Here is a 27371-nt window from a genome sequence, read left to right as displayed (position 1 = left end):
AGCTGCCCCAACCTGCCGTCCTACTTTCAGACTTCTCTCACCTCTGCACATGTTGGTCACACTCAGGAGTGGAGCTTTGAGTTTCCTCTAGAATTTCAGCTATTGGGGCATTGGGGGGCTCTGTCAGCTAAGCCTCTGCCTTCAGCTCAGGTCATGATCCCAGGGTCCTGGGATCAAGTGCCTCTTCAGGCTTCCTGCCCGGAGATCCTGCTTCTCCCTCTCCCTCTGCTCCTCCCACTGCTCATGCTCTCTCTCTCATATAAATAAATAAATAAATAAATAAATAAATAAATAAAATCTAGGGACACCTGGGTGGCTTAGTCATTAAGCAGCTGCCTTCGGCTCAGGTCATGATCCCAGGGTCCAGGGATCGAGTCCCGCATCGGGCTCCCTGCTCAGCGGGAAGCCTGCTTCTCCCTCTCCCACTCCCCCTGCTTGTGTTCCCTCTCTCACTGTGTGTCTCTCTGTCCAATAAATAAATAAAATCTTCAAAAGAAATATAGAATTTCAGCTGTATTCTAAGTTTCATTAGGGTCACTCTTCCTGATTCTTTGTTCAGCTGCTGGTAACAGATATTTTATCCCAGTCTTGGCTTCCTTTAATTCCTGAATGTTAGGATTTGGCATCTCCTACTGAATTCACCTAAACTAGTCAACCCCAGGGTGCCTAGAATTTGAGGTCGGTAAGTGCTGTCAGTAATTTCTCCCATAAGTAAATTAGGAAAATTGTCATCCTTGAGGCTCGTGAAGGCACACCCCTCCTTCAGTTAAACGGACATTCTGAAAATTCCTGAGGAATTGGGACCATGGGGCTCTTCGCTTCTAGCATAAAACCAATTTATGTCCACGTATAAATAACGATGATAACGGCAATCATCATCCTAATAGTAGAGGAGGAAGAAGGTGAGGCTGAGGAGGAGGTGGTACAAGAGGAGGAGACCAGGAGAGACGGAGAGAAGGGGGAGAGCTTTACTGAGCATGTACTAGCTCCAGTGTGATCCTTTGCCTTTCCCAGGGGTAGGCCTGATAGTCTCTGTTTCTTGTTGTTTTGTTTTTTAAAATATTTTATTTTTTTAAAGTCATCTCTACACCCAACAATGAGGCTCACTCCTATAATCCCAAGAACAAGGGTTGTGTGCTCTGCTGACTGAGCCCACCAGGTGCCCTGACTTTCTTTGAATACAGACGCCTCTGCCTGATGAAATGATTCCCCAAGATCTAGAGAGAGTGCAGGTGCGCCCGAGCATCTGGTGTCTCTTATTCCCTTCTAGACCAGCCAATCTCAGTAATTTTTATGGCTCTGTCTCTTGGAATATAGTCAGTCCTCAGGCCTGATTCAACAAGTTTGTGAAAGTGAGTTAGTTTTATAGATATGGTTTTATTTGGTGTGACTTACACATCACATGGAATATGTGGTCTTTACAGAATGACCTGCCAAGTCAGCCCTCGAGTTTCTTCCGTCTCATCTGAGAATCATTTTTCTCTTTACCTCCAAATGTCTTGCTCCCCATGCTGTCATTTAATTCTGAGAATGGCACAGAGACAAAATGTATATGAGTAATAATGTGCAAATAAATGTGTGTTCAGTCTGATGCATGGGTAACTTCTCCGGTGTATCGTGAGCTAGTGTTCTGTTTTATTTGTCAAGCGCTTGGATATGCAGAGAACAAGATTGTTCGATATTCATGAATGTGGTGCTTACATTACAAGTGCTTGATCTTTGTAAGATTTGGTTCATTGAATTGTTTTTAGGAGAGCTACATTCGCCATTGCTCAGAACAAAAATGCATTTGGATATACTCAAAGTACCCACGGGCAAAGCAATTTTCATGCATGGTATGCTGGGGATCATGAAGATGGAAGGCTGATACAATGCAGAAGATCTCTGGACCTATCTAGGGCCCTAATCAGAGCCAGGAAGCCTCCATTTGGGGGAAACACATGTCTTTTCACTGGATTCCAGTGGTCGTCCACCAGGAAAATTCTGTGCCCGCCCCCCCCCGCCGGGACAATTGGCAATGTCTGGAGGCTATATTGGTTGTCACAATGGCGGGGATGCCACTGGCTCTACATCCTATAATGCTTAGCATCCCAATGCTGATAAATGCTAAGTGTCCTACGATACACAGACTCCTGCCCCCTGCCACCCCAATAAAGAATTACTCAGCTTAACATGTCGATAGCACCGAGCGTCAAGTCCTGCTCTATTCGATCAACACTTTATTCGTTTTACTAATCTAGGCTGAAATTTAACATGGCACCATACCAGAGAGCACAGTGTAATTTCGTCCACATAACACTTTCTCTGAGAAAGATGGTGATGCTGTCCTCGCTAATTCTTGGAGTTGCTCATAGAAGAATCAGGCCAGTGAATCTCAGGACATTTTCTCTCCTGGCCATCTGCTCCTCGCTCCCCTCTGGCAATGTGCTGCAGAGCCCTGAGAACCAATTGGCAGTAATCAATGTGATTTGCTTTGATGCGTTCCTGGGGCTGGAGGAGTTGTTGAACCCTTGAATGACACATGCCTGGAGGCGAAGAGTAATATAAGTCGCAAAGGGAAGAAGGAGACCAATTAGAGTTGATTAGAAACAGAACACTCTGTGGGAAATATGTGAAGCCCAAAATCATTCAGGAAGATCCTGGCTTTTCAAAAAGCAGAGATGGACACGGTGTCCTCTGGTTTACAAGCGCACAGGAGACCACAGGACGAGGTGAACCAGGAGAACTTTATAAACACTTTGGTCCTCCATGATTTCTTTCCTGTTCTTCTGTTGTCTGCAGCATGATGGAAGACTGTAGAGCTTAATTTTGATCTGTCATGACCAGACAGTGGAATTAGCTTCAGAGAGAGCTGAATTTCAATCTTAGTTCTACACATAGAAACTATGGGCTCTTGGGCAAGTGACCTAACTTCTTCAAATCTTGGTTTCCTCACCTACCAGATGGGGAACATGATACTTACCTGTCGTGAAGAAGGAAGGAGAGTGTTTGGGAACATGCTGGGGCTGTCTGGGCACACATAAGATGCTTCTTTCTCCCCCTGCAGCTGGAGTGGGGCCAACTCTCGCCATCCCACCAAAATGTTGAGCTTCTCAGAGCGCTTATTTGGAAATCTTTTGGCTGTGCAAGCCATGTTCTAGAATTCTCAGTCGGGACAGGAGGATGGCTTACTATCCTTGCTTTGCTGCTCATCTTTAACCAGCATTCTCTCTCATCCATCATTAGTAGTGGGGCAAGAGGGGGCGAGATGGAAGGAAGGAGGATGGCCAACCCTCGCTTCCAGTCTCTTCCCTGGTCTAGAAAACAGGAGTCTCTGAAACAGGCTAGCAGCTGTTTTGTCCTCTCAAGCATTTCTCGGACATTTGGGCATCCATTTGAATGGATGGAATTCCAGTTGGAATAGTAACACCCTTGAATAGTAACACCCTGCTTTTCGTGACTCAGTTCTCTGGGAAGAGCAGTTCTCTCAAACCACAACTGAGAACCAAGACCATAACCAATTAACACATGCGAAGGGCCCAAACCGGTATCATGGCATAAAACTCAGAACCGGCTTTAGGAGAGCCCTATGCTACCATAATCAGAGCTGCCTTACTCTTTAAAAAATTTTTTTTTTAATTTTTTCTATTTATTTGAGAGAGAGAGTGAAAGATAGCATGAGCAGGGTGAAAGGCAGAGGGAGAAGCAGAGTCCCCGCTGAGCAGGGAGCCCGATATGGGGCTCGATCCCAGAACCCTGAGATCATGACCTGAGCTGAAGGCAGAGGCTTAACCGACTGAGCCACCCAGGTGCCCCAGGGCTGCCTTACTCTTATATTACATGTAATTAAACAGACTTTTGGTCTAATTTTCAAGCCAATTATGTCACTGGGAACAACGGATTAAAGGTTAAAAGGGAAGAACACTAAAGGTAACTCTTTTAACAAAAGCCAAAAATGGCAACTCTATGTCCCAGCAGATACTTAACTTCATACATTGATTATAGTATTGTAATAAGTCTGTATGCTCATCAAGAAAGCGGAAATGATTTTGGATGTCTCCTGCTTAAAAGAGAATGGGACATTTCAAAATGTTTATCATATTAATCTATGTATCAGTATAGCTACATATATTTCTCTCCATATGTATCGAATATATGTGATAAAATAAAATAAAATAGGGATGAAATAAAGTGAAAAGGAATTATATATGCATTTTAGCTCCTTGCTGTACTTACTAGGTACTTGGTAAATATTGCTATTAATATAAAACATTGTAATACAATAATAAGGGGTAGACCCAGGTTTTCTGGGCCTGAAGCTTATACATCTTTAGGATCCCCCTTTAAGAAAAAGAATATGAGGGGTGCCTGGGTGGCTCAGGGGTTTAAAGCCTCTGCCTTCAGCTCAGGTCATGATCCCAGGGTCCTAGGATCAAGTCCCACATCGGGCTCTCTGCTCAGCAGGGAGCCTGCTTCCCTTCCTCTCTCTCTGCCTGCCTCTCTGCCTACTTGTGATCTCTGTCTGTCAAATAAGCAAAAAAAAATCTTTTTAAAAAAAGAAAAAGTATACGAAATTACAAATACAAAATTAAATATGAATGGGAATATATATTTAGAATAATAAATCTTTACAAAGTAATGATTTTTAAAAAGCTGACAAATAACACAAGCATCACAAAATCCAGAAAAATAACATATTTTTTATTTACTTTTTTATTTTTTTTAAGACCATATTTCAGGCTTTGTACAATTGCCTGCCTTGTTTCTCCTGCATTTGTGCTCTCATCATGACAGGACCTTCGGGTCATGATGCTGGCTGGTGAGTCTGCTTGGGTAGGAACACTTCCAGAAGCCAGGATAGCTTGCCGTGACTTCACTAGACACAAAGGTTGCTACTGTAAATCATAGAAATAAATCTGGCTGAACCTGGCTAACTGGGTCCTTAACTCCTAGGTCACTCAGTATGTGGACAAAGTGCTCTTGGGAGGTCAAAGAGGAAAGAAACAGGGGTCTTAATGGTGGTTAAAATACCTTCCTTCTGCCAATGATACAAAAATAGCCAGGACCTCCGGTCTCAGAAGGGTCCCATGCACATGGAGGGGGTTCTTGGGCTCAGGCTCCATTTGATTCACGGTCCGTCTACTCTGATAATAGTAAATAGCCCTGAGAAGAGAAGAGAATTAGTGGATGTGGGCCCTCAGTTTGTCAGGGATCTGGCTGGGTGACGTTGTCATCTCACTTTTTATGGACCTTGCTCTCCCGTTTCCAAAGTGAAAAGCGTGAACGCCGTGATGTGCTAGGTTCCTGATACCCCGCAGCAGTGAGGGACCCCTAGAAGGCTTTTTGAGTGAGCCGGGCAGGGTCAGGGGGATGGGGCCTAGTGAGAAGAAAGAGTTATTGCCTTAAGGACCGTCCCTCCTTCCCTCTCCAGAAGGAGAGCAGCAGAAGTTCGCAGAGCAAACAAGCCCCGTGTTTCCCAGCACAGCACAGCTATGAAAACTCTGCCCCACTGAGTATTTCTACAATTACTGGCTGTGACAGGCCTATCTTTTAATTTCCCGGGAGCGAGTTGGAAGGAGTGAGCTTTCTGAGTGACTGACCCCAGAGTTCCTCTCTGAAAACCATCAGGGCTGAAGAATTGTCCTAGAGGCAGCAGGGCTCAGGCCAATCTCCCTGGCTGCTCCCAGCCGGGCTTGTTTCTGATGGTACCTAGAAGACGGGTCAGCCTAATTCTGGGGAAGGCTCCAGCACTTTCTCTCTTCACCTCTTGGCTTTTTAATTCCTCTCCTTTGATGGGTGGACCGGGAATGGGAGACAGGTGAGTGGTAACTGGTCTCTCCTGGGCATTGATTACTTTGCACTTTTGATATGAGAACTCATTCTTTAAAAACTGAAATTCATTCCGATCTTTGCCAGCTTGACCATGCACAGAATTCCTTTTCTGAGATTCCTTTTTGACAAACCACCTACAAATGTTTTTATATCCATTCAGTTTTTGTCCTTTTTTCTTTTCTCATTCTGGAACAACCAGACATTTTACTCTCCTAACCTATTTTGCTTAGGTAGCTGTTTCCTTTTACCCTTATTATTTCTAAGGAGTTTTAATGACATATACTGATTAGAATTCTTTTTTTTTTTTAAGATTTTATTTATTTATTTGACAGAGAGAGACACAGCGAGAGAGGGAACACAAGCAGGAGGAGTGGGAGAGGGAAAAGTAGGCTTCCTGCCAAACAGGGAACCTGATGTGGGGTTTGATCTCAGGACCTTCAGATCATGACCTGAAGCAAAGGCAGACACTTAACCACTGAGCCACCCAGGTGCCTCTAGAATTTTTCATCCTTGGTCCCCTTTGTGGATCTGTTACATTAGGGTCCTGTGGATTGGCAAAGGTGTAACTATGTTTCATAACTTCTAGAAGTGTATTCTTCCTCACAGTAAAATTTCCAGTGGGGCACAAAACCTGTTTACTGACAGACCCAAATATGTGTAGTTCCTCTATAAAAGGAAATCCATAGTGGACAATCCTCTGTTCAGTTATTAATGTTCCAGTATTTTATCTTAATTGGAGACGATCTAGATATTCCATAACTATCCATTGTTTAACTCATCTCACCAAAACTTGAAGGTTTCAAGTGACCAAAAAGATTTTGGAAACTATTTTTTTTAAGATTTTATTTATTTATTTGAGAGAGATCACAAGTAAGCAGAGAGGTAGGCAGAGAGAGAGGAATGGAAACAGGCTCTCCGCTGAGCAGAGAGCCTGATGTGGGGCTCAATCCCAGGACCCTGGGATCACGACCTGAGCTGAAGGCAGAGGCTTTAACCCACTGAGCCACCCAGATGCCCCTGGAAACTATTTTTTAAGTAGATATCCCATAAGGCATAATTATTGTTGAAAAGCTCATTTATAAACTTTTTATCTTATTTGTATTTATTTGATTTACTCATTTTTTTTAAAGATTTTATTTATTTGACAGACAGATAACAAGTAGGCAGAGAGATAGGCAGAGAGAGAGGAGGAAGCAGGCTCCCCGCTGAGCAGAGAGCCTGATGTGGGGCTCGATCCCAGGATCCTGGGATCATGACCTGGGCGGAAGGCAGAGGCTTAACCCACTGAGCCACCCAGGCGCCCCTGATTTACTCATTTTTAACAGTTGTATTTAGATCCTTCATAAAAATCCCATGAGATATTAAAGAGCAGAACATCATTTTGTTATCTTTTTTTTTAAAGTTTATTTTATTTTTTTTAGTAATCTCTACACCCAATGTAGGGCTCGAACTCATGACCCCTGAGATTAAGACTTGCATGCTCCTCTGACCGACCCAGCCAGGCGTATCTTAAGTTATCTGTCTTGCTGGAACATTCTGTTACAGAGACATCTTTTTTTGGCTTTTAATTAACCTAGATAGAATAAAAGTATTATGTTTCATGCTGATAGCTGATGCCTGTTTTAATTGAGCAGACAAACTTAAGCTACCTTTTATTTACTAAAGATTATCCCTGATCACACGAATTTATAAAACATTAGGGCTAGTTTCTATATTTCTGAGAGTATACTTGATATATATATATAATGCTTGTTTGTCTTTAAGCCAATAAAATTGAGCTCTTTCCAAACTAATTTTGGCAATACCATCCGGAGGTAGAAAAAGAATCACATGTCTATAACATACACACAAAGACGCAGAAAACTTAGAGCTTTCATTAAACAATTTTAGCCATGAGACAGGTACAATAATGCAAAAATTACCAGTTTATAAAAGAACAGTTGGATCCAGATTGTGTTTTTGGCAGATGGAATAAGTTAAGGTTATCTGCTTATATGCGTAAAGCTTTTTACTGGTATTTGTGAAAGAGACTTTTACGATTTTTCATGGACCTCGTTTTCAAAACAGACTTTCCTTTTTTTCCCTTCCTCCTTCTGATCAGAATTACCTAAGTTCCCAGAGAGGAGTAGGTGGGGTATTTGCATCGCAAAAGGCACAGAGAAAGAAGGCAACTCCATGAGGATGAACTTTTGTTTACTAAATCCAGATCTTTTATAATATCTGCAAGCTTTTAGAGATGAATAGGAAGGTTTTGAGATGGGTAAAAAGGATAGGTGGCCTTTGTATTGTTTCTAGAGCCTCATTTATGTTCTTGTAAAAACTCAACTCATAAGACAAAGACAGTTTTCTTAATTCCTCTAAGTACTGGTTGGAAACTTGAATGATATCAAGAAGCTGACCCACCCATCTAACTATATTTTCTTCGACATGCTTGAAAATTGGGAGAATTGCTTGAATCAGGGAGAACATCTTCAACTAAGACAGAAATCAGAAGATTCCTATGTTCTAGATCTAGGACTGTGTGTTTTGGGAATGTTTTAGTAAACCCTCCAACATGGCTTCAGAGTGTTTTTCCTTCCCTTCAAGTACATACCTTCATTTTAGCTTAGGGAAGAAGGCCAAAAATAAGCTTCTGTCTAGCTCTGGATATCAGCTTCCCATTTGGCCAACTTCTGACCATAGAAGCTACCTAGAACAAAACAAAACAAAACAAAACAATCCACAAATCTTTTTGAATGTCTCGTCAGGTTTCGGCTGGGACAACCAGTAAATATTCCTGGCAGTACTGAACACCTCCTAGGTGTTCAAGGATGCGAGAGGCACTGGAGTCACTCCCAAAGATAACCAAAAGAAAGACAGACTCACGCAGTTCTTCTGAGAGTGGGCAGCAGTGGGTAAGACCCTAGCCACATGAGGGATACAACCCATATTTCTGTGCAGACATATTTTGGGGGCCCGCAACCTAATGGTTTCCAAGTCAAGTTCTGAGGACACAAAAGGAGACAGAAGGCAATAGTTTTTTCCTGGGAAGAGAAGGGGTTAACCACCAGTGGGTATCCAAAATCAAATCCGTAAGTCACAATTAAAGATCTAAATCTTACAAATGTTTTTTGTCTGCCAATTTATACTTGGACGAGGAAGGGACATGAAATTTTATCTTCTTCTTTCAACCAGACACCCCAGACAGAGACCTGGGACAGCTGACCCTCGTAAGAATTGTCACCCGTTTCTAGCTTCTCTTGGGTTTCCCAGGATCCCGTCTGCAGACTCTAGAGGAAGATCGGTGTCCCACCAGTTCTCATTCTGGTCACCAGAAACTGTAGAGGAAGGAAAATAATTTTCCCTCTGTCCTTTAGGGTGAGTGCTCGGCTGAGACCACTTTTTTTCCCAGGACACTTCATAGATGAATAAGCTTATCTAGGTTGAAAGTTCTCCACTGAGGCCAGTGGAGTTCAATATTATCTTTGGTAAGAGTAACCTGCTTGTTCAACCGTAAAATTGTAACTAGCTGAGGTCTTATAGTCAACCTCGTATAGCTTAAGTCAGACCTGGTCATTCCCCAGACCCAGTCTGGTTTCTCAGTCGGACTCGGTCCAGCTTTGAGGTGGAACCAGTGTTTCTCTAGCCAGTTTCTGGACCCAGTCCAGAAAAAGAAATGCTCCAGTGAAGTCTGAAAGCACATAATGCAAAAGATGCAGAGTGAAGGTGGGAGAGGGACCCACCCACCATCTCCAGAGATAGCCAGAAAACAGTGAACTCAAAGAAAGGCTCAAGAGGTACCTACTTCCGGTTGCTCATTGCTCCTGGGGGCCACTGGGGGCTTCCTCCAGTTCCCTCTTCTGATAGGCAGAACCACTAAAACATAAACTGAGGCATATGAAACATTTTAAGAGTTCACCTGAGCAAGACCTGATCTGAATCTGTCAGTTACCAATTTAGCAGGCAGAAAGGAGCCCCGAGGAGCTGGACAAAATGGAGGCCTTGTATGGAGAAGGGAGCAGGGACAAAGAACTCATATGAGGCCCCAAGGGGGCTGGTTCTTGCAAGGTTTCTTTCCTTTAGGGGATGGCAAGGGTCTGTCAGGCATATTACCTCACTAGTGCTGATCAATCAGGCTACTCCTGACTCACTGGTTTAGGGTTCCGTTTCCGGGAGAGGGGACGCTGTAACAAAGTTGAGGCTTGTTTGGTGATGAGGAGCTTAGCGTGAGTGACTCCGATTTGGGGCTGTTTTTTGTTTTTAATTGAAATATACTTGACATACAATGTTACGTCAGTTTCAGGTGTCAACATATCGATTTGAGAATCCTATACATTACACAGGGCTCACCATGATAAATGTCATCCCTGTCAGACACCCTACAACATTGCTACAATACCATTGACTATATTCTCTGTGCTGTATTTTCATCTCTGTGACTTGCTTGTTTTATAAATGGAGGTTTGTGCCTCTCCATCCCCTTCACCTGTCTTGCCTCTACTCCGCCTTCTCTCTGGCAACCCCCAGCTTGTTCTCTGTATTCAAGACAACCACTTGTTTGTTTTTCAGTTAGTTAGTTTTTGTTTTTATTTTTTTTAGATCCCACCTATAATCAAAAATCATGACATTTGTCTTGCTCAGTCTGATTTCTTTCATGGAACATAATACCCTCTAGGTCTGTCGATGCTGTTGAAAATGGCAAGATTTCATTCTTTTTGATGGCTGAGTAATAGCCCATTGTGTGTGTGTGTGTATACCTTTATCCATTCATCTATTGGGCTGCTTCCACAGTTTGACTATTGTAAATAATGCTGCTATTATCTTTTTTTTTTTTTTTTTTAACAAGTTACATTTTAAAGACTCAGGAAAAGTTTCTTAGAAAATCAAGTACAAGGGGCGCCTGGGTGGCTCAGTGGGTTAAGCATCTGCCCTCGGCTCAGGTCATGATCCCAGGGTCCTGGGATGGAGCCCCACATCAGGCTCTATGCTTATTGGGGAGTCTGCTTCCTCCTCTCTCTCTGCCTGATTCTCTGCCTACTTGTGATCTCCGTCTGTCAAATAAATAAATAAAATCTTAAAAAAAAAAAAGAAAATCAAGTACAAGGCATTTGTGGGAGAGCAAAAGGCATGCATTGAATTGTCCCACCGTCCCAGGCAAACAGAGACTGCCAATGGACAGAAAGGCTGTGGGTAATGGGTGTTTATATCACTCCAAATTTTGTTCTGTGCATTTCTCCATATAAATGCATGTTTAAGCAAAACAAACCAGACGCACTATAAATGTATTTTGTACATTTAATAATATAACATGAATATATTTTTGCATTAGCAAAAATGTTTTACGACAGTATTGTTACTGATGATTGAATATCATTCCATTGTATTATGGCAGTTTATTTAATGTTAGACATTTAGAGTGTTTTCAATTTTTAACTGAAATGTTTGTCTCCATCTCCTGGGAATAATTGCAGTGGAATTGTTGGGTCAAAGGGTCTGTAAATTTTAAAGGCTTTTGATTAAGTATCTCTAAATTGCCCATCCAGAAAAGCTGAAGCAATTGAAGCTTTTCTTAGCAGTGTAGAAGAATGCCCATTTCCTTTCACCCTTACTCAGGCTAGATTTTATCATGCTTTTAAATTTTTGCCCGTTTGAGCGGGGAAGATGGTAATTTGTTTTAATTTGCATTTTTTGATTACTAATGTGATTGAGCATTTTTTATAAGCCTAATAGCCATTTGCATTTCTGCTTTTGTAAATTGCTGGTTTATTTCTTTCAAGCAAGAGGATCTTTTGCTTCAGGAAACTCTCCCCTTGATTCTAAGATCAGATTGATAAAACGCTGTCTTTTGTTCTCACACTTAAATGCCTCCCATTGGTAAAATGAAGAGACAGTCTAAAGGGAGGACATGGTGTGGCTATAGCAACTGTTGAGTTCATCAACAATGGGAAAGGGCAGAATTTAGGCTTCTTGCCTCAACTGCTAGTTCTCAATTCAGAGTTGCCTCTGATGACCAGTGTTCATGACCATATAGGAATTTTACATTTCTTGGGGTGCCTGGGTGACTCAGTGGGTTAAGCCTCTGCCTTCGGTTCTGGTCATAATCCCAGGGTCCTAGGATCAAGCCCTGCACTGGGTTCCCTGCTCAGCAGGGAATCTGCTTCTCCCTTTCCCTCTGCTGATCCCCTGTTTGTGCCCTCTCTCTCTCCCTCAAATAAATAAAATAATGAATTCTACACTTCTACAGGAGTAACTTAAAGCTACCTTGTAGTCTAGATATTTGAGTATCTATGTCAAGTTGATGTAATATAGTTTATGTTATGCAGTTTCTCTTATTATCAAATAGACGGGGCATTGCCCTGCCCTATCCCTGGTTTTAAGCTCCTGAAAGGCAAGAAGATGTCTTCCTCACCTTTCAAAGTCCTGCCACACCTAAGCCAGTGGCTTACTCATAGCAGGTGCTCTCTAATCAGTGTGAATGAATGGGTAATGACACTTCCCAATAGTGCCATCTTTATTAGCCATTTTCTTTTATTATTTTTTTACAAGCTGTTCTTTTGGATGTCTTCAGCCACTAAAATTGACTCGCTAGGGCGCCTGGGTGGCTCAGTGGGTTAAGCCGCTGCCTTCGGCACAGGTCATGATCTCAGGGTCCTGGGATCGAGTCCCACATCGGGCTCTCTGCTCGGCAAGAAGCCTGCTTCCCTCTCTCTCTCACTCTCTGCCTTCCTCTCCGTCTACTTGTTATCTCTGTCAAATAAATAAATAAAATCTTTAAAAAAAAAATTGACTCGCTAAAGTCTGTATCCTAACCTACATCTATAATAATGAGGTTTTTAAAGAGTGAAACCCAGACAAGACCGATAGTACCATTTCCATTCCAGGAGATCTTGAGTTTTGTAGTCCTGCAGCTTGCTATGTGGTCTTAGAAAAATGGCTTGACTTCATGGTGCTTCTCATTCTCCATGCCCAAAAGGAAAAGAGGTAATATTTGTTTGTAAGGTGCTGTGTGTTACACTGGTTCTTTGAAAATGATGAGAATTACTGTATTGCTAAAAAAAAACAAAACCAAAAACCAATTAAGAGTATTCTATGCAGAGATCATTAACTACATTTGAAATAAAATGTGTGAGTTACCACTGACATTTCAAGGACTATATTTGCTAATAACTGAGCCTTGACAAATTGAAATTATTTATAAACTTGGCTGAAATGGGAATCCAATACTGTTTCTAGTCTTGTTGAACAATTCAATTAAGGAATTCTTTATACATAACATGTATGCCATTTTTCCACTTGAAATAGTACAATGATGTTACATTTGAAATCTGAAACTGGTTATTTTGACGTCGGTTCTGTCTGTTCAGCCTTGGACTAGGTGGGGTGGGGGTGGGAAGTACATGTACACTCTGCCGCAGCAGGGTTCCAGAAAAAAAGAGCTCAGAGGGGCCATTTGCAGTGGAACTTGGGGGACATGACCTCTGTCCTCTATCCCAGTCTCCTTGTGTGGGCAAGTCTGCTTGTTGATGATCCAATGGGATTCCTGGAGCCCTGCTTTTGTGAAAAGCAGCAGGAACTTAATTCTTTATGGTCTGAATGTTGATTTGACCCCTGATATGGCAAGATACCTAAATTCCAGGACCAGAGTTCCTTTGCATCAGCTTGACCTCTAACATAAAGAGAAGATTGGGTGGGGCGGGGGGAGGAGAGGCCCGGGGAGTTCCAGGAAGGGCCTTTTCTTTTCGCTGATATTGTGGTCAGCTTCATGTAACTGAATCTTGTCTACGCTTCCGACTCTGTGACTTAGGGATCCTAGATATCGGAGTAAGGCCAGTAAGATAACTGTGTGCTAGCCAGGTTTGGTGCAAATGACAATTCATCTCATCCTTGCCCACTTCAGAATCATTTAAGTGTGTGCCAGTTTATTCTGGCATTATTCACACCAATGCTGGGGTCCTTCAAGGGGTCCCTTTCTCAGTTGAATTCACTTGGAATCCAGTAAGTGTGGCCCGAGTGTTCAATGAGTTTGCTTCATTTATTGAGCTCCATGATACTCCGTAATGGGGAAAGGTAGGAAAAATTGCTGCAGACTTTTGCTCACTGTTTACCCTTTGGTTATGAGTAAATACCTGGTGGGAGCAGGGGCTGAAGGGAATGCAGAGGACCTGAGCCAATGTCTTGGCTACTGCTACCTTAGAATGGCAAACGAGGCTTCTTTTGTTTTCCTGAAAATATCTTCCCTGAAGGAAGCTACAGGCATTCTCTAGCTGGTTTGGGACATCCATCTTTCTGCACATCCCGTGATCCAGATGAGTACGGTGAGGTCACAGAGGTGGGCTGAGTCGGTGAAGGTGGAATGTCCACACGGGCGTGCACTCATCCCGGTGGAGATGTGCCTGTCGAACACACTGCCACTAGGTTGCGCTAGTGGATGAACGGAGCGCTGTTGTGCATTTGCTGGTAAATCTTCCCTCTCTTGGCTATTTCCTTCATTCTTTCGTATAGACACGAAATTTCTTCTGTTCTCTGGGGCTTGGAAGGACATATTAGGAAAATCATTGTGATCACTGTTCTTTAAGATATAGGACCTTTGAGTGACTCTGTTGTGATTTCGTGAAGACCCGAGGGAGTATATGCTCAGAATTACTTGCGCTCATGCCTGGATACTGTTTAGTTGTGTCCCAGCACGTGGTGCTCTGGGGTGAGGACTACTGCTTCTCCTCTACTTTCTTACCAGCTCCTCATTTTTTGCCCGTCTTACAACACCAAAAGCTCAAAACTCTCTTGGGTTCCTCTGTCTTTTTTTGTGTCTGTATACTCTCCTTAGACCACCTTAATCCCACACCGTCTTTATATCACTGATGCCCCCCACGCTATCTCTAGGCTTGACCTTTTCCAGAAAACTCCAGACTCAATCTAGGATGACCAAACATTCCAGCTCCTGGGAGCAAACAGTCCCAATTTGTACTCGTTATCCCATTCTAATTATTAGTAGCTCCCTATTTCTCTCTCAGCAGGTCCTGGTTATGTCATGCTACACATAGGTCTCTGCCAGTCTGGCATCTTCACTTCAATATCACATATACATCCCAATGACTGGGTCTGAAACCAAGTCCTTAATTCTTTAATCCAATTCCCTTCTTTCTTCTCAGTTAATGACATCCACATCCACCAGTGGCTTCAGCCAGTTATCTAGTACTTTTCCTTGATTATTTGATTTCTGTGATCCAATCAGTCAATAAACGCTACAGACTCTGCTTTCAAAAATACATCTTGGATCCATTCAGTTCTCTCTCTTCCTCTAACAATTCCAGTCCAAGACGCAATCATCTCCTACTTGGATAGATCTTAAAATCCATTCTCCATATGGTAATCAGGCTGGCATTTAAATCAGATCATGTTACTTCTTGCCTGAAATCCTCTTACAAGAAAGAAGGTAAATAAATACTTGGGGACAATAATAGAACTTACCGTGCCACTAAAACAAGCAGAGGACCTAGAATTACTGAGTGTCATTGTGCTAAGTTGTTTGCATCTGTTCTCTCATCTAATTTAAGCTTCATCTCATCTCTGTTTTGTAGGCATTATTCCAGCTTATTCCAGCTGAAACAAAGCAACACAAACATGCTAACCAACAAACAAGAAAAATGAATCTCAGAAAGAATGAAAATGTCACACAGCTAATAGGTGTTAAAACTGGATTTGAATCTTAGTTCTCTTAAGGGCTAAAGCTCAAGGGTTATCTGTTTTTTTCCAACCACTTTGTTGGCAAACAGTCATCTTTCTTCATTTGGCCTCAAGAATATTTTCACTGAGGTTTTTGTGTTACTTGGGCATTTTGCCTAATGATGTATCAATTGTCGTCACCATAATCTTGTTGAAGGTTTTCTCTGGGGGGACTGTATTGATTAAGATTAGATTTGACTATGGATAATGAAAACAAACAAACAAAAATCATTGCTTTATTTTTATTCTTTATCACATAAAGAAATCTGGAGGTGAGGAGTCCTGAGCTGTTACGGGGCCCCATACCCATGGTTCTGGTTCTTTTCTGCTTTGACAGTGCAGTGCATGGTTGCCTCCCTTAAAATCACCCTATGTTCCAAGATGGCTGCTGGAAAGTTCTACAAAAATTGGTTCGGGTTCTAGGGAAGGTGGAGAGAAATGAGCAGTTTGGTGATTGACTTTGTTTTCCTTTATTTCTCATTATTTCAGTGTTTTTCTCTCCTAGTGAGAGTATGAGTGTATAAAAAATACTCTCCCTCTCTCTAAATAAATAAATATATATATATATATATATATATATATATATATAAAATAATAAAGCATGGGACACCTGGGTGGTGTAGTCATTTAAATGTCCAACTCTTGGTTTCAGCTCAGGTCCTGATGTCAGGGTCGTGAGATTGAGCCCTGCGCTGGGCTCTGTGCTCCGTGTGGAGTTTGCTTGAGACTGTCTCTCTCTCTTTTCCTTCACCCCTACCCCCCCACAAGCACACATACTCTCTCTCTTTAAAATAAATACATAAATCTTCTTTTTTTTTTTTAAAGATTTTATTTATTTATTTGACAGAGAGAAATCACAAGTAGGCAGAGAGGCAGGCAGAGAGAGAGGAGGAAGCAGGCTCCCTGCCTAGCAGAAAGCCCGATGCGGGCTTGAACCCAGGACCTGGGATCATGACCTGAGCTGAAGGCAGTGGCTTAACCCACTGAGCCACCCAGGCGCCCCAAATACATAAATCTTAAAAAAGAAAAAGAATAAAGCATGGAATGAGATTGATTTGCCATCTGATTGACCTGGCTATAATTCCCAGCTTTCTCAGTGATGAACTTGGTTGTGTTGGACAAGTTGTGCAGCAACTGTAAGCAAGGTACTTTACACGGTCCTCTCAGTTGAACTCTTACTGAAGCACCCAAAGTGGACGTTATCTCTGTTTCACAGATGAGAAAACGAAGGCTCAGAATGTGTTCCTGAATGTCAAATAACGTACAATACACAATAATTAACATTTCACGTGGCACCCGGGATGATCAAAACTCTTATTTACCTTGTTTTAATTCACAGTTTTCCTCCTGACTATCATATAGGGCCTTTCATCCTTCATTGTTTCCTCTTTGTTGAAGTGTTTGCAGAAAAAACAAAACAATACAAGCTTAATGTTATCAGAGATGATTGAAGAATGTCACAGGACTTTGAAAAAAATGCGTCTGTCTGAGATGTAACCCTATGGGCTTCTGATTTTGTAGGTCTGGATGTTCTTGAAGATCTGTAGACTAAAAAATTGATGTATATCTCCACGAGGGAGACTCTGGCTGAAGAGAGTAGCTTTCCACAAATGCTCTGCTAGTCTTAATTTGGTATCTTCCTGGGTAGAAAAGGCTTTGCCTCTTCCAGAGTTTGTGCTATTATATTAAGCAGCCATCCCTAAGGTTCTGGTCTCATTGACATTGTTACCACTCTCCTGGGAAGTGTCAATGTAGTCTATCTTCTCAGATTCATCCTCAGGAATTCACCCTTTCAAGAGACGTTGCTCACCTTTTCTTGGGTGGGCTCGGTTTCATTTTTATAGGTACTGCCTAGGTTCTGGAAGAGAAGCTCTCATTCAAGGTCACTGGGGACCCTTGGTTCATCTTGCCCTTTTGCCTTTGCTTTTCTCTGGCTGGCAGGGGAGAATGAGAAGAAAAGTACCAAGGTTCCAAATAGGCAGACTGGATTTCAGAGAACAAAAGTAATATTCAAGGCATCTCTCCCCTCTGTTTATGCTGACAAAAGGCTGTCTTTACAGGAACTCTATGGCACCACGTACACTGTTGGCCCCCTGCAAATCAACACCAAGGACAACATTATAATTATGCTTCTAAACAAAGGGAGCAAGAAGTTGCATCTCAAATACCCTTTATTTGGTTGCTCTGGGGGTGCCTGTGTAAGGTCAGTGTTGGTGAGCAGATGCAGCGGTTAAAAATACACCCAACAAAATCTAGAACCTGGTACCTTGCTTTCTGTCCTATCTGTCAGGAATGTGAATACTTTCCTGGAGGCTTGGGTGTGAAGGGAGGTGAAGGGCCAGGGTATAGGGTTCCTCTTCCTCTGGATTCTGTTCACAGTGTAGTAAAGCAAAGATAAGGAGGACTATCTAAAGCTTTGGGGGGTGGGCGGAGCTAGAAAGCAAATTTGTACTAATAAACAGTCATTGAGCCTTTTTTTTTTTTTTTAATCATGAGCCTTTTAATTTCTCATATATTCTGAGTGTTAAGCTTCTGTGGCAGGAAGGGTCTCCTGGTGCACACACAATGCTAGTAACTCCCATCTTAGCTTCTACCATTTACCACACAGACCACCAGGTACTTTGTAGTCATGATTCTAGTTTCCACAATGAGATGATGGGGAAAGTATTGTAAAACTCTGAGTGTCTCTCTGAAGGCACACAAAGGAGCATGTAGCTATGAAGTGGTAGAACCAATATCCAAACCCAGAGGGTCTGAAATCTTTCCTGTCCTCTCTAAGTGATACCTCACTGTTGGCTTGGTTAGGGCTCATTTGGTTGCAAGTCATTTAAGTCTACTTTTGGATCCCTTCAAACCCCACTTAAAACACACTTGGAGTTTAATAAAATCCATTTAAACTCAATTCCAGTATCCATGTAAGTGGGGATTAAGCGTGGAGATACAGAGGCTCCTCACCAGACCCTTGAGCGGGTCTGCATGTCCCGAATGAGCTGGAACCAGTACTTAGCTCCCGGCAGTCCTCATGATGTTGTCTGTTTTGGCTTTTCCATACACCTCAGCTCACTCTTCTTTCCTGCTGTCGATGGGCGTCTCCTGGCTCTTCCTGTGAATTCTCTCCACGTGCTGCAGCTTCCAGCCAGCAGTCGTTGAGGTTAACGTGAGACAGTCAAGGCCCCAGAGCGAGATACCACCTGCCACAGTCCTGATAAATAGATTAATTGGCCAAGTTTGACAGAAACTCCCCACCCCAGGACCTGTCATTTGGGACCAGCGGGGATACTAAAGCTGTATACATCCGGCTTGTGCCCACAGTAGCCAGGAAGGAAAAAGGAAGAGAAGTTCTCAGACAAGTTGGGAATGTGTGTGCGTGTATGTGTGTGCACGTTTGCGTGTGTGTCTGCACATGGAAACCCAGCAGGCAAATGTTGTCCTGTAGGTCTGTGCAGATTACAGGTGTCTCCTGTTTGTGGTGATTCTGGTGGGGGCATAGTTTCCCACACTATCCCATTGAATTCTATCCCTGGTGATGGCTTGCCACAAGGGATAAGATGGAGGGCGCTGGGTGGTGGCTGAAGGAAAGCCAGGGAAGAGAAGAATGTGCCTATCACCTTCTCAGCATCAATTCCAGGCATCTGTGAGCTGCAAATAAGCCAACTAGGCTGGCTCGTTTATTTACTCATTCATTCCTTCACTCATCTGTTCATTCATTCACTCCATAACCCATTTTCCATTCAACCCACTTAACAGGAGGAACAGCCCTAAATACAAAGGCTCCCCATTGCCTGTAGGATAACCATCTGAACGCCTCACCAAGGCTACTTTTGCAGATCATCTGTCGCTTTTCCTTGCACATCCTTGCAGCTCTAGTCCAGGTCACAGGGCTCTTTTGCCTTCTTTATTCAATAAATGAGCATCAGTTGGCTTTAAAGCAAAGTCCCAGCATTCTCTTCCTAACTTCTCAGCAACCGTCCCCTCCTACCGCCAGAGCTAAGAGATGTTGTACCCGCCACATTCCGTGGGCCTGTTTTCAGTACTCCACTAACTTGTGGGAATCCAAACCCCTCCCGGAGATCCCTTATCATCAGATGTTGGAAGGTTGTCGCAGTTAAGTATGCACACCTGACCTGACTGTGATGGGAGACAGGGCCCTGAGACCTGGAGCACACGACGGAGCAAAGTCGTACGACAGGATGCAGTGGCCATAAGCCGCCGTCACTATGCCACAGGCTGGATCAATCTGTTCGCATGTCTGTCTCCACCACGGTGCCACGGGCACAATTTTTATCTCGCTAATTGTGTATGCCTTGTCCCTCGCAGAACGGTTGGCACGTAGTGGGCTCCCCATAAATTTCTGCTGAATTGATGCAAAATAAATGAGTAAAGTATAAGCATGAATGGCTATAAGGCAAGAATATTAAGTGCTGTAAAGGTATCTCTTCAATATAGGTGTCAGCCCTGGCCCAAGGATGTTGGAAGTCTTGGTCCCATGCATCTCTCATGGCACCCTTCCCTGGCTGATGTCCTACTTTACTGCTGGCATTTTTCAATTACAGAAGAAATCTACGGTTATTTCAGAAAAAATAGAAAATTGGATAAGCAAAAGTAATTTCTAATCCCACTCCTCAGGAATAACAACTGTTTACATCTGCTTCCCCAGATATTTTTCTATGCAAAACATATACATTGGTGTGGGTGATTATCTTAGACAAAGTTAATCGTGCCCCTTAGAGATTAGGCAAATATGGAAATTTGTAAACCGCAAAGAAATAGCCTAGCCTAACGATAACCTTCTTTATAATTAGAGTTTCAAACAGTAGGGTAAGCTGCTTTGGGACATGCTGGAGTCCCTGGATATATATATTTTTTTAAATGAGAAAATTCCTTGTTTGCATTTCGTAGGGGTGATTCATGCCTCTGATGATGGCTGGATTAGAGAATTTCTAGAGTCCGAGATTCTGATCCATTAGGAGAATTCTCCTGGATTCCACAGGGGACACATTTTTCTAAAAGTGTGTGCTGTGTTGAGAGCCAGGATGGGTAGTATTCTGCTGTATTCTGCAGCCTTGTCTTAACCAGCCTAAAGCCCCAAAGCAGCCTCTCCGAGGTTAATCTTTGAACACTCTTAGGCTTACTTACACTTTTCAGGTCGACGGAGGAGTTTTTGTCCCACGATGTGTCCAGTAATGCCTAATGTAGTCATTGTGCAATCAGCATTAAATTAGTTATAGGATAAAATGAAACAAATCTGGCGTTTTGAAAAGGGGGACTTTCCTACAAGGCCGACTTGAGGGAAAGAAAGCCAAAGAAGATTTCAACTCAAAAAGCAATTTGCTTTGCAAAAGGAAGTTGGAAAATTACAGCCCATCATACCTAATTACTGCACACATTTGCGTTTGAATGCAAGCTCTCCCTCCAAGGAGCTGTCTCCACAATCCTTCCACTTCACCTCTCAGCAGCCAGAATCCACTGCTGATGGCAAAACAGTCATCGGAACAACGTGATATTGTCCATTTCCTGACAGGGTCGCAGGAGGTACTGACAGATTGAGTGCTGTAGAAAGTCCTGTTCCAAGCAAAGTAATGGGCATGTGATTATGAAAAATAGGATGGAGGAGAATGTAGATATTCCCATGAAAGATAAATGAACTAAGTGTTTCTCCCTCAAATATTAAGGATTTGAAGGATATAGGTAGATATTCCCTCCTCCAAGAGATGGAGCTTAATCCCACCCCTTCTGCTCTAGCGTAGGCTACCCTTAGTGATTTTCTGCCCAAAAAAATAGAGTATGGCAAACAATCAATAGTAGCTTCACAGTGGGAGAAACTAGCAAATGCCACTTTACCCAAGTGAACCCAGTGATGACCTCATTGGTGATGTCATCATCTGTGATGTCATCTGGATATCATGCACTCTGATGGAGGATAGGAAGGGCACTCCTCTGAAGACCCATAACCCTAGTCTGATAATGAGAAAAAAGTTGGACTCACCCAAATGGGGAGTCATTTTAGAGGATACCTTTTTGGTACTCCTCACAACTGTCAAGGTCATGGGAAAAAAAGAAAGGCTGGGAAACTGTCAGAGACCAGAGCAGATTGGGGAGACTTGACAACTAAATGCAACGTAGTATCTGGGATGGGAACTTGGAACAGAATGAGGACATGAGTGGAAAAACTGGTGAAATCCAAGGAAGTATAGAGTTTAGTTAATAATAACGTACCAATCAATGTCAGTGTCTTTGTTTTGACAAATGTGCCATGCTATTGTAAGATGTTAACAATGGGAAACCAGGATGACGAGTATCTTTGCAACTTTTCTGTCAATCCAAAATTACTCTAAATTTAAAAGTTTACCTAAGATTCTCAAAGATTTTCTTTTTTTCTGTGAAAATTTTTCTGCTATCCATTAATGGACCCAGTTTCTGCCTCTGATTCTGACCTGTCAGGTGGTTTTAGAGAAATTAGTATGTTCCTCATGAAAGGTGTCTATGCTCCCAATTATATGGCTCAAACACCAGACTTGTGAGTTGTGTTTCGGGAAAGTAAAAGCTTAGTGGGAGCATTCATCATTAACTGCTTGACAGCTGACCATATAGAGGCTCTGAAAACCAGAAGAGGGTCATAATGCTTACCCTAATTGTGTACAAAGTCACTCGTAACAGCCTGTGTAGTGGCAAGACACAATGATAATCACCCTAGGTAAAATGGGCATACATGCGGTGATGTTAAAACAGTAGACTTTATTTTGTCCAAGAATGAGGAAAGGGGGCTTTAGAACGAATTGGGTCAAACACCACTCCCAAGTACGGTCATGCCTCTGCAGCATCTCTGAGTGAAGAAAGAGAACTTTGATTCTTAGTTATGGTGAATCTTGCGCTTAATTTATGTGATTGGTTGACCTCCAAGAAGACAGGAGCCAAAACTTAAGATAGAATCAGTCATGGGGTGCCTGGTCAGTTAAATTAATCAGTCAGTTAAGCGGCTGACTCTTGATTTCAGTTCAGGTCATGATCTCAGGGTGTGAGATGGAGCCCTGGGTGGGGCTCTGTACTCAGCAGGGAGTCTGCTTGAGGGTTCTTGCTCCCTCCCTCTTCCTCTACCCTCCCCCATGAATAAATAAATAAATCTTAAAAAAAAAAAAAAAGGACAGAGTAGGTCAGAAACAATTCAAAAGGTTTTTAGAAGAGGTTTCCACCCTGGAATGGGGAGAGCCATGGCTAACCAAAAGAACCTGTTGCCCCTTTGGAAAGAACTTCCTGCTTCCTCATTGTCCATCTCTATTAACTTTGTTTCCAAAATGAAGCTTCTCCTGAGTAGACATTCCATCTCCTCTCATACCTCTCCCTGATCTCCCATTCACTACTCTTATGTATTAAATTCAGTTTGGATTTTATCATGATAACACACCAATAATTTTTTTCTCTTTTGTCTTGTTTTGCAGCTGGATTGAGAACTTCCATAATGGTGGCACCCTCTGAGCCCCCCTCATCCAGGGTTTAATGTATTAATGAGTATCACATAAGCTTAATAAACAATTGATTGAATGGATGGGTAGAATGACAGATAAATAGACATTCTGTCAAGTTATTGCCTATGGAGGAAGTCATGACTCTTTGTAACTGTACTTCTTGGGGATTTTCAAACAGTAATTTTCAGTTCCTCCTCTTCAAACGAGATAGGGAGGCGTCCCTGGATCTCTGTGTTGGTGTCCCAGCCATGTCCCTAAGTTTCATCCAAAGGATCACAGTCCAAAGCAACTTTCATCACTATGACATTTATCTGAATTCCAGAAAGGAAAATCGAAACAAATTTGCACTCCTTAAGTGGGAGCATTGAATGGAGAGCTTGTAGAGTATCTCTTTAGTTTTTGGAATTCAGCCCTGGCAATTAGAGGAGAGTAGCCCGATGTCCTCTTTGTGGGTTATATGATCCCACACAGCTGCAGGCAATTTTCTAGGCTATTAAAATTGTGACTTAACTGGCTAATTGCCAAACATTCAGGGTTTGGTTGCTGAATCTTTTAATAGACTATTTTTCCTCCCACTGTCCCATTGTAATCTCTGACCCTTGAAGACTTGATCCATAATGAAACTACCATCTCCACCCTGAGAAATTCTTTTTTTCTGTTACCTTTCCCATTTATTTAACCTCTCAACCCTCATTGATTTTATTCCAGCCTGCTGACATTGATTTTCTGGAATCTTCTTGTTTCTTGGGCATGAACTATGAAAAGGACAAAATACCATCCATTTGTATTCAGTGTGGTCTTCAACTAAAAACTGTTTACCTTCTTTTACTCTCCCTCTGCTTCATGAAATACAGTCTGGGTTCTTAAAGAACCTGGACGGAAGTCATGAACAAGAGGAATTCACATTAAGTAGGCACAGTGTCCTTGGTGGGGTTATGGGGTGACATCTGTACGTCTTTATGGCTCAGGTATGGGATGCTCACATTCTAAAGAGATATCCAGGATACTCATAAATAGAGGGTAGAGTCTGGATGAATTTAAGAATGCATTATACAGAAGTTCCTGTTGGTGAGGGATGAGCCTTTTCTGGGAGAATGGTTTACAGAATGCCGTCACATGTTACATGTTACCTAATGATGATTAATTTTTGAACACCTTCATTTACTAAAGGAGATCAACAGAACCTGTAGTAGAGATACAGATGAAAAAATCATGTTATTAACCAAGTCTTTGGTCTTTGGATGATCTGGTTATGAATGTATAGGATATCTGGAAAGATTAATAAGATGACAAACTTATTTCCAAACTCCTTTCTGTTTAGCAGTTGCATTACGGTTATAATTAATATTACAAATTTTGCAAGGAATTCTCATTGCAGCTGGCCAATAACACTGAGGTTCTTGGATGTATTTGGTTGGAAATACTTTCCTTTGAAGATGAGAATTACTGGAATGGAAATCATGGTTGAGTTTTCTCAGAGGTGCTTGGTATGGACCAGCTGGTCTCAGTGTCATGACAAGGGTTGAAATGCTTCTGATTTATGCTTCATGAGATAAAGGCATACTATCTAGAGGGGATGAGTAATTTCTTTTCATAGTAACTTAAAGCTAAGCATTTGCAAGGTTTGTTCTGAGATGCTCACCACCAATTTGGTCTTCAAACAAGGAAATTACAATAGAGATTCTTCGACCTTAACTACAGACCTTAGCTGCTGATGACTATGTTTACATGAGATAAGTTACCCAGAAGCATAAGGTCTCTTTGTGTTTTCAACCTCGGCCATAGGTTGTATGATACACTGACTCCCTCTTGTTACTGTTTGAATTTTTTCATATATAATATTGTGCTTGAGGTTAAAGCCTTGGTTTCTCCTGAAAGGTTTAATCAATGCCAGCATAAATCTTTCATGAATGGGGTGGGTTCTCATATGGGAAAGAAGAATTTGGAAAATATCCTTAGATTGAAGGATAGTAAATCCAATGTCTCCTGATTTTACTGACTTTGGCCTATAGTTTGGTGACTGTAGACATAATTTAGGGTAACCCCAGGTAGCATGGAAAGGTGGCATATACTAGAAGGAGACCTACCAAAGGAAGGTGGGATATCATACCTCTTGGGAAACCTTAGTGGGAGAGAAAGAAACTATAGTATGTTAGAGCCAAACTAGCCATCTACCAAACCCATTTTCTCTTCTTGTAACACAAAAGCTGGAGTCATGGTAAAGTTTGTGTCCTAGTTCTATAATTTACTATGTCAGTAGTTTTGGTAGGAAGGTGAATCCCCAGGAGCAGACCATCTCTGAGTTGCACTGGCTGTTCTTGGTAAAGTGCTCTCTCAACTTCTCCCCCTAACCTAACCTTAAAATATTTGGGCCTATTTTATTAACGGAGGCAAGAAGTTCCATATAGGTTATGCTAACTCATCCATATGACCAAAATCTACTAATCTTACCATAACCATATGTTAGTCAAGAAAACACTTCTTAGGGGCACCTGGGTGGCTCAGTGGGTTAAAGCCTCTGCCTTCGGCTCAGGTCATGATCCCAGGGTCCTGGGATCGAGCCCCGCATCGGGCTCTCCACTCAGCAGGGAGCCTGCTTCCTCCTCTCTCTCTGACTACTTGTGACCTCTCTCTCTCTCTGTGTCAAATAAATAAAAAAATCTTAAAAAAAAAAAAGAAAACACTTCTTAGACTGAGAGGTCTGTGACAATCAAGACTTTACTGACTTGTTTACAATGCAACCCCAGTTCCTTTACTACCCACCCAATACATACCCTCCACTTACATCAACTCCGTGTTTTCAATAACCGAGTCTATCATGGGTAACTCATGAAGAATGTTGGAAATAAAACAAAGGAGAATCCTAGTCTGTACCTTCTAGAATGTGCTGGATGTTCTTTAGTGAAACAGAACCAATCACTATAGAGGGTGGATGAACTAATAATCCTCCCAAAATAAATAGATGTAATGTCTCATGCTAACCAAAGTCACACCCTTAATTAATTCTTGGTTGTTGATTTTTTTTCAAGTAGTTGAGTAGATGGTAGACATCACCGTAGAATGAGATATGCTAAATTCAACAAGTTGTTACGTAACCCTGTGTGTGTGTCTGATTGACCATATGTCTGATCTAAATATCTATGGCTGGTTCTGAGTGAAAGTAGAAACCAGGAAACTGTCTGGGAGAAGTAGTTTATGGGATGATTGAAAGGATCCAGTTGCAAGAATATCTCTCTGACTTGGCTTTCACTGATCCATGAAACAAAGAGAACTTTATTCTTTTGATTTATGTCATTATCCTCATTAGGTATCCTGGGAGGGTTACCATGTAACATAGGAATTAGTCATTAATGTATTAGTCTGGTTCTTGTCCAGGGCCAGTTTTGCATTTGGTAGTGTCTATAGACATTTTTGGTTGTCACAGGTCAGGGTAGGGTGGGCTAGACACTGGCATCCATTGGGGAGAAACCAGGGATACTGCTAAACAGCTTACAATTCATGGGATAGCACATCCCCCAACCACGCAAATAATTATCTGGCCCCAAATATCAATAGTGCTGAGGTACAGATGTTGGTCAGAAGCCCGAGTACAAACTAAGTCATTGACAGATCCTCCCGAAGAGATAGCAGACTGGAGGTTTTAAGAGAGGGTGGGCAAGGTAGACAGAAAGGCATTAATAGAAAATTTGGAAAGCTGGAAGCTGAATGCTGGAATATGCCTTAGAGGCTACTGGCCAACATCTGTGAACTGAAAGGAAAATAATTACTCCTTTCTGGGAAATGTGCCAAATGTAGGCTCTAATTTTAGAATGTCAGAGTGTTACCTTAACTTGAGAAAGGTCAGGAGAGGTCTCTTGGTGGGGGTAAGAAGAGGGCTCATTGACCTGAAGTCAACACTGACCTCTTTAATGTGTCTCTCACTCTACCTATTCTGGATCCCAGGGGATACATTTAGGAGAGCTTTATGCTCTACCTTGGATCGCTGAGGGCACACCTGTCCCCAGAGACTCTTGGAGAACTTTCAAGCAGATGAACACACATCACATTCTCTCTCTCATTCCTCTTTTCAGAGTCTGACCCATTAAATAACCACCACTGAACCCACAATACCCAAAGTAGAAAGTTGGTGTCCTACCATGAGGTCCTTCTACTGACCCCAGTCTGACATCACTGAATGCCACAGGATCCTGGAGCTGGAAGGGGCTCGAGAGGTCATTACTTTTGATTCTCTTAGTTGAATAATGAGGAAAGCAAGTAGGGGTCAGAGAAGGGAGGTTATTTGCTTAAAGTCATAAGGGAAAAGTCATAAAGTCTTGCATCAGATTCACCGAATCCAAGTCTCATGTTTTCTCTACTCAGTTATGTTGTCTTTTGCAAAAAAGCATTAAGAGAGAA

The 27371-nt window shown here is 42.2% G+C and overlaps 1 protein-coding gene and 1 long non-coding RNA gene across 6 annotated transcripts in view; one reads left to right on the top strand and one right to left on the bottom strand.

Moving 5' to 3' along the window:
• The window catches only part of AGBL1 (AGBL carboxypeptidase 1), a 733956-nt gene that overhangs the window by 18815 nt on the left and 687770 nt on the right, over window positions 1–27371 (top strand). The window lies entirely within an intron of this gene.
• Window positions 23781–25798, bottom strand: LOC125104185 (uncharacterized). The gene is made up of 3 exons (XR_007128606.1): window positions 25762–25798; window positions 25064–25098; window positions 23781–24160 (listed from the first exon to the last, which is right to left on the bottom strand). It is a non-coding gene; the product is annotated as an uncharacterized LOC125104185 (long non-coding RNA).

Source organism: Lutra lutra, chromosome 7, assembly GCF_902655055.1.
Source record: "Lutra lutra chromosome 7, mLutLut1.2, whole genome shotgun sequence".
NCBI classification, from domain to species: domain Eukaryota; kingdom Metazoa; phylum Chordata; class Mammalia; order Carnivora; family Mustelidae; genus Lutra; species Lutra lutra.
Note: the sequence above shows the minus strand (reverse complement) of the source record. Positions and strands in the feature narration are given on the sequence as shown.